We start from the raw sequence: 11,007 nt of genomic DNA, 5'->3' as shown, positions 1-11,007 counted from the left end.
TGTCTGGCTCTGTCTTTATCTTGTTTAATCCTCGTAACAACCCAGTGAGATTAAGGTTATTATCCACATTCTACAGAGGAGGATGTGGCAAGGTTTCCTGACCTTATTTTACTCCACCAGGGAGTAGCAAGGCAGGATTTGAATAAACTGGCTTCAAAAGGCACTTCTTTAAGTTTCCACTTAGGGCTGGAGAAAGAGTTTAAAGGACTGAAGCTCCTGCCTTACAGACAAGAGGCTAGGATCATCCCCAGTGGTCAATGTAACCCAAACACTGACAGGAGAGATCCCCAAGAACAGAGCCAGTAGTAGTTCCCAGATACTACCTGGAATGCACTCCCCAAAAAAGTGTTTTTAAACTTTTGGGCTTTTAGGATCACACCCAGCGATGCTCTCAGGGGTTACTCCTAATTCTGCACTCAGAAATCACTCCTGGGGTGTTCAGAGGACCATACTGGATGTCAGGGATCAAACACAGGTTGGCTGCGTGCAAGGTAATCACTCTACCTGCTGGCTACTATAGCTCTGGCCCTGTTTATAAACTTTTACTTAAATGAAATAATGATGAGGACTGGAGAAGTAATACAGCAGGTAGTGTAATGTGCCTGCCTTGCACATGGCTGACCCAGGTTAAATTCCAATATGGTCCCCCAAGCCACACAAGGGTGATCCCTGAGCATCACCAGGTGTGAACCTACCATTTTAAAATTTTATAAAATAATATTGATGAGGCTGGAGAGGTAGTACAGGCAGCAAGGCAAGTGCCTTGCATCCTGCTGACCCACATTCAATCCCTGGCATCTCATATGGTCCCCCAATCACTAAGAGAGTGATCCCTGAGCATTGAGCCAGGAATAGTCCTGAGAACCACTGGATGTTGCCAAGAAAAAGAATAATAACTTCCCAAGTACTATGGCTGCCACACGTGACACTATACCACTCCTGAGAACCAAACATCACCAGGTACAGCCCTGGTGGTCCCCAGCACCATCAGGCCCAAGCTATAAAGCCATCAACACCACTCCTGCAAAGAAAAAGAATGATAGCAACCAACATCAAATGCCAATGTCCTCCTAAGCGTTTTCTATGTGTTAAGTTATTTTAGTCATTGAACCATCCCACATACCTGGGAATCACCCTTTTTTATTAAAATAAAAACCTTAATATAGAAAAGGAAAGAGGGGGACAGAACGATACTACAGTGGGAAGGGCATTTGCCTCGCACACGGCCAACCTGGGTTCAATTCCTGGCATCCCATATGGTTTCCGGAACACTGCCAGGAGTAATTCCTGAGTGCAGAGCCTGGAGTAAACCCTGAGGATCACTGGTTGTGACCTCCCTCAAAAAGAAAAAACAACTAAAGAGAATAAGACAACAATTGTGTAATTATTATCAGGAATAGAAAAAAGTGCATATAAAAGCTAATATTCTCCAACTAAAACAATCTTGAGAAAGAATAAAGTTGGCAGCAGATTCACACTTCTCAACTTCTTTCTGATTTTTTGGGGGGTATTCTAAGCGGTGCTCAGAAGACCGAGGGTCCCCTCCTAGTATTCCCCCACGCTGACCCCAAGTTGCTGCTAGGATCCTGCTGTTGAATGGAGGTGATTGGCAGGGTGCTCAATGAAGATGTTTAGAGGACCTTGTGGTGCCAGGGACTGAACCCAGTCAGCGACATTCAAGGCCTATGCCTAACCACTGTACTGTTGCTCTGACCTCGCAAACCCACAATGAGATGCCGTCACACTCCAGAGATCAACAGAATAGAAACCTAGTCACTTTTTTTAAAAAGTTGTTTGCAATAATTACATTCAACATTTCAAAACCAGTCCCGACACCATTATACCATCCCTCTACTATTATTTAAAATTTTCCTGCCATCACCCAAACCTGCCCCAAAAGCACATACTAAATCAATTATTTTGTGTTCCTTGTTATAAATAATCTGCTAAAAATTATCCAAAAACGTTTCCTTAGAGGAAAGTGTGTGAAGATTGTTGTACCTCACCCTGGAGCCATTAAACCCTTGCATAAGAGATTATGAACATGTTGTTACAGGTTGCCCCTTGTTTGCTTTTCTATATGTGTGTGTGTACATATACATATATATTAAAATAGGTTGCCTTCTACATTACACCTATCAAATGTAGTTTGCTACTCTTGGTACATCAGTGGGGGTGAGTATGAGAAGTCACGAAGCCATGCACTCCAAGAATTCTAAAATTTTAAATAGGGTGATACAGCTGGAGTTAATTTTTTTTTCTTTTTGGGTCACACCTGGTGATGCACAGGGGTTACTCCTGGCTCTGCACTCAGGAGTTACTCCTGGCAGTGCTCAGGGAACCATATGGGATGCTGGGAATCGAACCTGGGCCGGCCGCGTGCAAGGCAAACGCCCTACCCGCTGTGCTATCTCTCCAGCCCCTGGAGTTAAATTTTAAACTGGATGGTGACTTTGGGGCGCGGAGGCATCTCTGCGGTGTGTTGCTCCCTTTCTTTTCTGAGATTTATCTGAGAGTCCCTGGATCATGGCCATTAATGAGCTTTTATGGCACCAAAGGCAGTTCATGGATGTGACAACCAGGCTCTGGGAAGCACATGAAGATGGGGAGAAACCTAGTCTTTATGGCCATCATGGCAAAGCCATTAGGATTCTGGGACAATTAAATATCTACAAACTGAAAAAAATGAATTTGGATATAAGTAGTAGTACTTATAATTTGGAAGGTGATGTTGGAGGTATACCTAGTGTGCTCGGGGCTTAAGGTCTTGCACATAGTCGACCCAGGTTTGATCTCTGGCCTTCCATATGGTCCCCTGAGCACTGCCAGGAATGATTCCTGGCGACATAACCAGAGTAACCCCTGAGCATAGCCAGGTGTGCCCCCCTCTCCAGAAAAAAATAGACACAGGGGCTGGGAGATGGCTCAAAGGGCTGAAATACATGCTCCAGTTTGACTGTTTTTAGATTTTTTTTGTTGGGGGGTGTGTGGAGCAATAGGATAGTGCTTTGCACGTGGCTCTTCAATCTTCAGCATCCCATATGGTCCCCTGAGCCCCCCAGGAGTGATTTCTGAGAGCAGAGCCTGGAGTAACCCCTGGGCATGTCGGTTGTGGCATAAAAGCCAAAATAAATTAATAAATAAATGAAAAATCTGGACTTGGAGAGTAGCAGTGGTTGGGCTTGTTTCCTGTTGCTTGCTGGCCTGTCTCCTTCTCTAGCTTGTTCCCTGCTGTGAGATGCACTCAATCTTGGGCAGAAGACCCCCACTCACCGTCTCTCCCACATTTGTGGTCTCTCTTAGAAGAACACACAATGGTCACATTTAGATATGCTATTGAGGGGCCAGAGCCATAGCACAGCGGGTAAGGCATTTGCCTTGCACATGACCACCCTGGATTCAATCCCTGGCATCCCATATGGTCTCCTGAATAATACCAGGAATAATTTTGAGTGCAGAGCCAGGAGTGATCCCTGAGCGTCTCTGGGTGTGACCCAAAAAGAAAAAGAAAAAAAACAGTACAGAGCCACATAGGGACTTGAAGCCCGCTGACTGGCTGGACTCTGAGTACTCTGGCCAAGGACAGGGAAGAGCAGGAAGGAGGGGGTAGGTGAAGGATGCGGGGTGGATCCTGCACCCAGCTCCACCCCACCCTGGACTGTTAAAAGAGGCTTGAGTTCCCTGGTGCTGCAGGGGTTTCTCTAGGTCTGGAAGCTGGAGCAGAGAAGGCTCAAAGGCTGGCCACACGCTTTGCACTCAGGAACCCCCAGCACCAGATGGTTCCCCCGGCGAGACACAATATTGGACCTGAGCACTGAGCCGCAGAGCCAGTTGACTGAGAATCATTAGAAGTGACCCTGGTTCTCTTGAGAACTTGGGAAGTTCCCCCAAATAAAAATAAATGAAATAAAACGGCACATGCCAGGAGGCAAACAAGGGCGCGCTGATCGCCTGAGAGCGAGTTAGTGAGTTGGTTCAGAGCTGGCTCATCTACACCCACGCGAGGCAGCGGGTTCAGCCCAGCCACACCTCTTGCCTTCCCCAGGGGGCCTAAACGCCAACGGGGCCAGACTCCAAGGCCCAGGGGAGCTGTGGGGGTGGCTAAGGCGGCGGGGTGTGGAGGGAGGCCAGGAGACGCTAGGGACGGAGACCAACCGCAGAGGGAAGTTCTCAGTTTGGGCCCTTTCCGGTTAAAATCTGGGCGTGTGAGGGCGTTCATGCCGTGCCCCCTGGGTCCCCTCGCATGCCCCCTTTAGCCCCGCGCGGTCCCCAGGAGGGTCTGTGCGTGCGGAGCAGCGTGCGCTTGCACGCTACGGCCAGCAGGGGTCAGTGTTAGGCCGCGGGTAAGTCCTCGGGTAGCGTCAGGGCTTCTGACCACACCCCACATCTTTCCAGGGGCTTGCCTGCACCCCTCCATCAGCACAGGGCACTTTCCCTGAAGATAACTGCTTCCGGGTTCAGATCTCTCCCTTACCCGCACTTCACTTCCTTTTCTGATTTTTTCCCCACGTCCTTTGGGCGACACCCAGCCAAAGCCCAAAGGCTATTCCCAGACCTGGGAGGAACCAGGCCTCATGCAAATCACCAGCTCAGCCCACAGAGCTATTTCTCCAGTTCCTCGGTGTCATTTCTTCCTTTTCTTTTTCTTATATTTTTTACTTAATAATCAACATTTTACTGGGATTAAAATTTGTTTTATTCAATTATGTGAGATAAACAGTTACAAAGTTGTCCATGATTGGGTTTCAGTCATACACTTTTTGGGCACCTGTCCCTTCACCAATGTACATTTTCCACCACCAATGTCCCTAATTTCCCTCTTTCCATCCCCCCACCTCCAGTCGCCTCTACAGTAGACACTGCCTCTCTCTCTCTCTCTCTCTCTTGATCATTATGGTTTGTGGTACAGGTACTGTAAGGTTATCATGTATAATCCTTTGCCTACTTTTAGCACCCAATTCTTGTCCAGAGGGATCATTTCCAACTGTCATTGTCACAATGGTTCCTTCTCTGTCCTAACTGCCCTCTCTCCCTTTCCCCCACGCTTGTCATTTTCTCATTTCTCATTTTTCTAATAGGCTAGCTGTCGTGCCATGTGCTGAGGATTTGTACCCTGGGCACGAGTTTCAAGGCTCTGAGAAATAAAATGTTGCAGCAGGTGGCAGAGTTGGCATTGGGCCTCCACTGTCCCTTTCACCTCATTATCCTACATTTTAGTATAATCTTCTGACAGTTTGGCATGGATCCTGGTAGATGTTCTCTCTTATAAAGAGGGAGAGTTGGGAAGGCATTTTTCAGCTATTTGAAATTTTCTAAAATTGCTGGACATGAGACTGACGCACTGCCTGCTGCGCTAAGAAGGCGATAGGGTTGGAGCGATAGCACAGCAGGTAAGGCGTTTGCCTTGCACGCGGTCGACCCAGGTACAATTCCTCTGCCCCTCTCGGAGAGACCGGCAAGCTACCGAGAGTATCTCAGAGAGCTCAGCAAGCTCCCTGTGACGTATTCGATATGCCAAACACAGTAACAAGTGTCACAATGGAGACGTTACTGGGCCAGCTCGAGCAAATCGATGAACAACAGGAGGACAGTGACAGTGCGGGACATGGGCGTTGGAGCAATAAGTAGTATAAGTATCTTGCATGTGACTGACCCAGATTCTATCCCTGGCACTCCATGTGGTCCCCCAAGCACCATCAGGAATTACCCCTGAGCACAGAGCCAGGAGTAATACTTGAGTGCTGCTGGATGTGCCCCCCTCCTCCTCACTCCAAAAAAACTGCAGAAATAGTGAAAACACACACTGGAATAAAAGCTCCAGAAAGATACAGGCCTTTGTCTTGCTCAATGCACTGAGCACACCATGGTTTTCAGTGGACAGTAGATGCACATTAAACATAAAGGAATGTGGGAATGCATACAGCTCTTCAAGTCGTTCCAAGACATCCAAACACCAACCATTTGGGGAGGGCCTGGGTCACTACTGGCTTTGCTCAGTACTCCCAACTCTGTTCTCAGGGATCACTCCTGGCAGTACTCAGGGAATCATATGTGGGTTGGGGATCAAACCCAGGCCAACTACATGCAAGGCAATCAGCCTGCCTGCTTTACTGCCTCTCCAGTCCCCCACACAAGCCATTTTTCATATGGATCATTCAATTACCAGGCAAGTGGCATTAATCACTAGTCTAATGATCACTAATTCAATTAGAGCAGATTATTGACTCTCCTGAAACTGCTGCCACCTCCTGCCTTTAGCTAAATCACGGGGATTCAATAACAATCTTTTATTCTAGTTTCACAAGGTTAAGTAAACCAGCTTAATGACTCATCTTTGTGACTATGAGGCTGAGAGTGAATGTGGGAATTGACAAATATGGTCAGCCGGAACCTCTGAGAAACTGCTCTGATCATGTGGCCATCGAGGCCAGGAGCTACTTAGAGCTGTTGACTCAGAACATTCTTTTTTGGGGAGACACACCGAAGGTAGCCCCTGAGTATCACTGGGTGTCGCCCCCCCAAAAAATGATCCAGTGATTTGGGCACCAGAGAGACAGTACAGGGGTTAAGGTATTTTGCCTCACATGTGGCTCACATATAGTCCGTGAGCACTGCCAAGAGTGACCCCTGAGCACAGAGCCAGAAGTAAACAATGAGCACAGCCAGGTAGGGTCCCCTCCCCCCCAAATCCAGTAACCTAAACAGAAGCCATTTTTGTCTTGGATGTGGACCTGAGCTCAGCAGGCCGAATTGGATGGATTCTGTCTCTTGCAGTACCTGAGGACCCTTTCCTTCCAGTGTTCCTCCCCAGCATGAGGCTCATCTGCATTCCAGTTGGCAGGAAGGGAGAAGAGAGGGGAGACTCACAAGCCGGGCCTTTAAATAATGTGATGAGAGGCCAGGGGGTGCTTGCCTTGCAAACAGGTAGGGTACTTACCTTGCAAGTGGCTGACCTACGTTTGATGCTGGGTATTCCTTATGGCCCCCCAAGTTTGCCAGGAGTAATTGCTGAGTGCAGAGTTAGGAGTAACCCTTGAGCACCACTGGGTGTGGCCCCCAAACAAAAAACACAGAAATCCAAACAAAACCAAAAATGACATTGTGGAGCACATCCCTAACTTGTGCGAGGCCCTGAGTTTGCTCCCTAGCACTGCACAATCCCAAAACACTACTGACTCCACAGTGCTCACTTCCCCCCACAAAAACCCCCAGACCCACATTGTATCACGGTCTCCTGGTGAGAGATGGTGGGAACACAAGGTCGGGCTCAGCTCACAGAGAGTTTAAGCCTAGGTTTCAGTGACCAGGAACAGCTTGAAGACTTTAGCGAGTTCTGAAATCTCAAAAGTTCTGCAAGTTCAATGCTTATTCTTTTCTTTCTTTTTGTTCATTTTTCTTTTTAATTTTTTTTGCTTTGGTTTTTTGATTTTTTGATTTTTTGATCACACCCAGTGATGCTCAGGGGTTATTCCTGGCATTCAGGAATTACTCCTGGCAGTGCTTGGGAAACCTTACAGGATGCCAAGGATTGAACCCAGGTCAGCTGCGTGCAAGATAAATGCCCTACCCATTGTACTAATGCTCCAGCCCATAAAATGAGTTTTCTCTGCTTGGTACCCAGTGCTGGCAGAAATCTGATCCAAAATGCCAGAGGACCTTGTTAGCCATCTTCAGTTTTTATTCAGCCCACCTGGAATAGGGTCATGCCAGCAGTACTCAGGGCCCGCGGCCACTCCCAACAGAGCCGGGCTCCATATTGGCTATTGGTCCTGAGGTAGTCCCTGCAGTGCTGGGGGTGGAATGCAAAGTCATGGGGCAAAAGAGGTAGCACAGAGGGTAAACCTTGAACATTGCAAACCCGGGTTTGATCCCCAACACCCCATATGGTCCCTTGAGCACCACTAGGAGTGAGCCCGGAGCAAAGAGACGGGAGTAGGCCCTGAGCACAATTGGGTGTACTCCCGTCCCCCATGAAAAATTTTCAGGTTTTGTACATGCATGGCATGGTTTCTGCATGTGAGCTATCTCCCTGGCCCCCAGCACTTGGTTTGTAGCACGCGTATCAAGAGATTAGAGTAAGATGTTTTCGCAGCCCCACTGGGGGAATTAATAATGGTGTCTGTAATGGAATCTTTTTGAAACTGAGTGACGCTGAAGTTCAAATTCATCTGCAGGAATGGCCTTTGGCTCAGCCCCACATCAGGGAGGGCCCACCTTGGCCCTTCCCTGCCAACTGACAAGCCTGAGACAGATGCATGAACCCACCTAGAACCTGCACCCACCCCTTTATTTATTTATTCATTTATTTTCCCCTTTAAAAAATATTGAATAGCCGTGGTGGAATAGACCATTACAAAGAAGCTGTTCTTGATTGGAGTTCAGTCATACAAAGATTCAACACCTCTCCCTCCACCAGTGTATACCCTCTATGACCACCAATGTCCCTGTTTCCCTCCCACCATTCCCCAAAACCCCCAACACCCAAGTCTGCCTCTATGGCAGGCACTTTTCTTCTTTCTCGCTCTCCTTTTGTGCGTTATGGTTTGCAATATTGCAACACAGGTACAAAGAGGTCATCATGTTTAGATGGAGTCCCAGGTCCTGGAGCTTTGGGATGGGCTGTCCAGGCAACCCCCACCCGCCATGCCATCACTGATGCTGCACTGAGCTCATGGACCTGGGGGCTCCCAGGCCCAGCTCTGCAATTCCAGAGGTAAAAGGAGAAACAATAATTCCAGTTTCTCTAGGTGTTCGATTATATGCACAAAAACATGTCTGCCATTTTTTGTTTTTAAAAGTGTTTTTAATTGTTATATTTTAGGTTGTTGCAATAGCATCGGCGTTTACAGTATTGATGTGCAAGATTGCCTCACAGCCCCCTCCAGTGTGCCCAGACCCTCCACTAGTGCCTCTCCAACCCCTTCAGTGTGATTTTTCTTTTCTTGCTTTTTGGGTCACACCCAGTGATACAAAGGGATTACTCCTGGTGGTGCTCAGGAGACCATATGGGATGCTGGAAATCTAACCCAGGTTGGCCGTGTGCAAGGCAAATGCCCTACCTGCTGTGCTACCACTCCAGCCCCTCAGTGTGATTTTCTTCCCCCTTCTCTTCTCTTCTTTTTCTTTACAGGTCTGGTAATCCAGGACCAGAGGTTTGTCATTGATCAATAACTTTTCCCTTGCTTTGTCTCTCTCTATTCCACAGATGAGTGAGATTAGCCGGTATTTGATTTATCGTGTTTAACCTCCAGTTCTAACCATATTGCTCCAAACTGGGACCAGAGTAAGAGTACAGTGGCAGAGCACTTTTTGTGCATGTGTTTGACCTGCATTTGGTCCCTGGCACCACATACGGTCCCCTGAGCCCTGACAGGTGTGATTCGAAGCACAGTGCCGGGAGTAAGCCCTGAGCATAGCTATGAGTGGTGCCAAAACAAAACCAAAAGGGGCCAGAGAGATAGAACAAAGGGTAGGGTGCTTGCCTTGCATGCAGCCAGCCTGGGTTCAATCCATAGCATCCCATGTGGTCCCCTGAGCACCTTCAGGAGTGATTCCTGAGTGCAGAGCCAGGAGTAATCCCTCAGCATTGCTGGGTGTGGGGTGTGGTTCCCCCTCCAAACACAAACAAACAAAATACTGCTGTGGATGGCAAGATAGTATCATTTATCTCAGCTGCATAGTATTCCATTATATACATATACCTTTTTTTTTTTTTTCGATTCCTCTGCCCTTCTCAGAGAGTATCTCACCCCCACGGCAAAGCCTGGCAAGCTCCCCCTGATGTATTCTATATGCCAAAAACAGTAACTACAAGTCTCACAATTTGTTTTGAGATGTTACTGGTGCCTGCTGGAGCAACAGTGCTTTTTTTATATTATTACTACAGTTTAGGTAACATGGTTGCAATAGCATTTAAGTTACTAAAATATTTATGTACAGTTACTGCATCTACCACCAAAATGCCCAGGACCCTCCACCCTCAACCCTACATCACCACTGCTCGGATTTCCTTCCCCTCCATCCCTCCCCAGTTTTGATTTGTGGGTTCTTATGGGCAGTGCCAGAAGTCAAAGTCAGAGGCTCACATGTGTGAGGGCAGGACCCTTGGTCTGAGCCACATCTGCAGCACCCCCAGTGGTCTCATTTTACCAGTTCAATTAGCATATTGAAACCTTACATCCTGCCCTGACCTCCGCTGGCCCCTGTTTATGATGTATTTGCCTTAAACACTTCATTTAAATACATTTCAAATAGCACATAATTTTTCTTCAACTAATTTCAGGAGTGAGTCGCCTTACTGAAGACTTTCATGCCAGCTGCCCTTCTCCTCTGTCCCAAGACTTCGATGATGTGGATGTTACATCTGTGGATGTTTTCTTCTAGACCCACAGCTTCTTTTTTTTTTAATTTTTATTAGTGAAACACCATGACATACAGTCTTAGACTTACACATTTTTGTGCTTGGATTTCAGTTATACAATGATCGAATACCCATCCCTCCACCAGTGCCCATTCTCCACCACCACTGATCCCAGTATCCCTCCCACTCCCCATCCCCCCATCCCACCCTGCCGCTGTCGCAGGGCACTCCCTTTTGTTATCTCTCTCCTTTTGGGTGCTGTGGTTTGCAAAAGAGGCATTGAGTGGCAATCATATTCGGTCTATAGTCTACTCTCAGCACACATCTCCCATCCTGGGAGGATCCTCCCAACACTCTTTACTTGGTGCTCCCTTCTCTATCAGAGCTGCCTTTTCCCCTATCATGTGTGAATGGCCTCCAAGCCATGGAGTAAACTTCCTGGTACTTATCTTGGCTATTCTTGGGTGTTAGTTTCCTATTTTGTTACTTTATGTTCCCCAGATGAATGCAATCTTTCTATGTCTGTCCCTCTCTTTCTCATTTCGCTTAGCATGATAGACCCACAGCTTCTTGAGACTGTGCTCATTACCTTTTTGTTTTCTCTGTTTATCAGGTTGGGTACTTTTTAATTCATTAATTTTGGTTTT

Source organism: Sorex fumeus, unplaced genomic scaffold (genome assembly GCF_029834395.1).
Source record: "Sorex fumeus unplaced genomic scaffold, SorFum_2.1 ptg000063l, whole genome shotgun sequence".
Classification (NCBI taxonomy): Eukaryota; Metazoa; Chordata; class Mammalia; order Eulipotyphla; family Soricidae; genus Sorex; species Sorex fumeus.
The sequence above is the reverse complement of the archived record's forward strand: the minus strand, read 5'-3'. Positions refer to the sequence as shown.